This window comes from Saccoglossus kowalevskii, unplaced genomic scaffold, assembly GCF_978046115.1.
Source record: "Saccoglossus kowalevskii unplaced genomic scaffold, keSacKowa6.1 SCAFFOLD_282, whole genome shotgun sequence".
In the NCBI taxonomy this organism is placed as follows: Eukaryota; Metazoa; Hemichordata; class Enteropneusta; family Harrimaniidae; genus Saccoglossus; species Saccoglossus kowalevskii.
In genome coordinates, this window is record NW_028188732.1 from 1 (window position 1) to 3452 (window position 3452).

The following is a 3452-nucleotide window of genomic DNA, read 5'->3' on the forward strand; positions in this document are numbered from 1 at the left end:
ACCCTAACCCATAACCCTAACCCAATCCCCCTAACCCTAACCCTAACCCTAACCCTAACCCAACCCTAACCTAACCCTAACCCTAACCCTACCCTAACCCTAACCCTAACCCTAACCCTAACCCTAACCCTAACCCTAACCCTAACCCTAACCCTAACCCTAACCCTAACCCTAACCCTAACCCTAACCCTAACCCAAACCCTAACCCTAACCCTAACCCTAACCCTAACCCTAACCCTAACCCTAACCCTAACCCTAACCCTACTAACCCTAACCCTAACCCTAACCCTAACCCTAACCCTAACCCTAACCCTAACCCTAACCCTAACCCTAACCTAACCCTAACCCTAACCCTAACCCTAACCCTAACCCTAACCCTAACCCCTAACCCTGACCCTGACCCTGACCCTGACCCTGACCCTGACCCTGACCCTGACCCTGACCCTGACCCTGACCCTGACCCTGACCCTGACCCTGACCCTGACCCACCCTGACCCTGACCCTGACCCTGACCCTAACCCTAACCCTAACCCTAACCCTAACCCTAACCCTAACCCTAACCCCTAACCCTAACCCTAACCCTAACCCTAACCCTAACCCTAACCCTAACCCTAACCCTAACCCTAACCCTAACCCTAACCCTAACCCTAACCCTAACCCTAACCCTAACCCTAACCCTAACCCTAACCCTAACCCTAACCCTGACCCTGACCCTGACCCTGACCCTAACCCTAACCCTAACCCTAACCCTAACCCTAACCCTAACCCTAACCCTAACCCTAACCCTAACCCTAACCCTAACCCTAACCCTAACCCTGACCCTGACCCTGACCCTGACCCTAACCCTAACCCTAACCCTAACCCTAACCCTAACCCTAACCCTAAACATGAAGTTTTTTAGAGTACCACTTTGATTTACACAAGATAAATGCCGGGATCGGCCATAATTATATTCAATAGTATTAAAGATGCAACTCTCACATTTGTTCTGTCTAGAATGTATTCATTTGTAGGTGTCTGTATACAACGCTCAGTGACAACGAGTTGTTGAACACACTTGCATGAAGTGAAAGTGTGCAAATATACAAGAATGACGTTTTATTAATGAAATTTACATTCCCATTTTGCACATATGTCCGGATCAACATTCATAGATTAACACTACAACAATGGTAGTGCAAAGTTGTACTTCGCGATATTTATGCAAATACGTTAGAAGTGCGTGAATCATTACGTGATCATAAAGTTACGAATAATTTGGGTTCAATTAGCTGACCCTCATAAAAATATAAATTCACACTTAAAATACACATTTGATCGATACTGCATTCATTTGGTGGTCATATACACATATGCTGCTTTTCTGTTAATTTGCTTTTCTGTAACGTTAAAAATACGTTTGAAAATGGTTGTAATAATAATAATTGTTATTGATAAACGTATCCTTAATTGAGAAAAGAAAAAGAAAAAATGTATAATCATTGAGCGTCGTTATAGATGCCGACAAATACAAACACTCGGGACAAAATTAACATCAGCGTTGCATCTAAATTACTGTATTGTATTCGGCGATACATCCCAGAATTTAAAAAGTGTACGTAAAATAATTCTGGTTTCTTTAAATGAGTCAAGCATGTACTTCCCATTCCGTGTAATCGTTGGCTTTCAATGTTGGACATCGCGTCACAGTGTCAATCACCAAACGTAAGCCTGGGTTCGTGACCACAGCTGGAATTAAAATAACTCTACCCGCTGTAACTTCGCATAAAAAAACAAACACCAGGCACTGCCATTTTGTCTATAACTGTTATGACGTGCAGCAAAACATCGTAGCTATGCACAGTCACTTGAACGCTGATATTTTAATGAAATATCGATATTTACTTGGCCGTATTTATCTAATGGCTATGGAAACAGATTTATTAATATATATAATGCTTCTCATTCCACCCATACTTCTTGGTATTCTACTGGTTAGTTGTATACAAGTGACAGAAAGGGACATCTTCATTCATCCATTTGCAACGTAAAACCGATTACACATAAACAATAAGGTGGTCACACATCGGATACCACTCTGGGTTTGGATCCTGTGCAAAATAGGCCCAATAGCTAGCGTGTACAGTTGCCCTAATATGGAACATCCTTGACGTATACCCCTCTTACACTGAACAGGACTGGTGAGGGCGCTATTGATGCGAACAAGACTTTCAGTGTCAGAAAAGACTAGTTTAATATAGTTACACAACTGATTAGCAAACCCAAAGAACTGAAGTGTTTCTAATACGTATCCGTGGTGAACTCTTTCGAAAGCTTTCTCCTGATCGAGAGAGACAATTCCATGTGATGTTATTACTGTTTGCATAAGTGATGACATCTCGTATGTATGTTATAAGTTTGACTTCCTGGGATGGAATAGCTTTGGTCGATGTGAACTATACTACCATGGACGGATTTTAACCTTAGAGAAAGCGCTTTGGTAAAGATCTTGTAATCCGCGCATAGAAAGCTTACAGGTCTGCAATTCTAAAGTAGTCCATTATTACATTTTTTAGCAGTAGAGTGATAACTTCTCGTCTACACGACAAAGGCATCTAGCCGTCCTCGATTGAAGTAGTTATAACATCATATCCTCAGGGGCGAACATCCGGGCATTTTCACCGCCTGGCAACCCTCGCTGTGAAAACAAAGGCCAAAAACGCGCAGAAAACGGTGCTTTAGGATGATTGTTGATACTCCTCTGAACAGTGTAACAAGATTAGCCCTACATTTGTGACCCAGTCAGCGATCCATCCGGACGCTGTAAGTGTGGCATTACTTTACGCGACCTCTTTGTTTTTCACAATCAAAGAAAAAGGATGTAGGGGCATCGTTTTCATTTAAAATTGTATGCCGAGATCTGATGGCGGCTTCCTTACACTCCGTTTTTCTTAGATTTTCCCATTAAGTTTGTTTCTCTTCGAGAACACCTTTTAGTGAACGATCATCTTTCAAGCGGTCTTCAATATTTGTAATGTTATTGCGTAACTTGGCTTGATATATGTACAGGAAAATTTGGCACTGTACTGCTTTGTGAGTACTTTAATATTCAACTTGCCAATATTCCACCACATTTGAATTTTACTGAAGCGTGATTTCACATGGCGCCAACAAAATCTTCATCCTGCAGGAGGCTTAAATTAAAGCACCAAACGGGATTACGTGCATTACTGGAATTAAAATACAGACGGATATCGACAGGAAAATGATCAGAAAAATCATAACGAGGCAGTATAGACGATGATTTAATTATGAATACGATAGATTTAGATATGTAAAACGTATCTTTTTTTAAATATCAATTTATATTTATTCCATCAATGCAAAAACTAAATAGTACATAACTTTCGAAGAGATATATCAAGACCATATTTATATTACTGATGCAAACAAAAACTTATATCATTTGTAAT

The 3452-nt window shown here is 40.9% G+C and overlaps 1 long non-coding RNA gene across 1 annotated transcript; it reads right to left on the reverse strand.

The window, feature by feature from the left end:
* Nucleotides 1-264: 264 nt before the first annotated feature.
* LOC146725357 (uncharacterized) lies at nucleotides 265-386 on the reverse strand. The gene is made up of 2 exons (XR_014928818.1): nucleotides 336-386; nucleotides 265-294 (listed from the first exon to the last, which is right to left on the reverse strand). It is a non-coding gene; the product is annotated as an uncharacterized LOC146725357 (long non-coding RNA).
* Nucleotides 387-3452: the final 3066 nt, after the last annotated feature.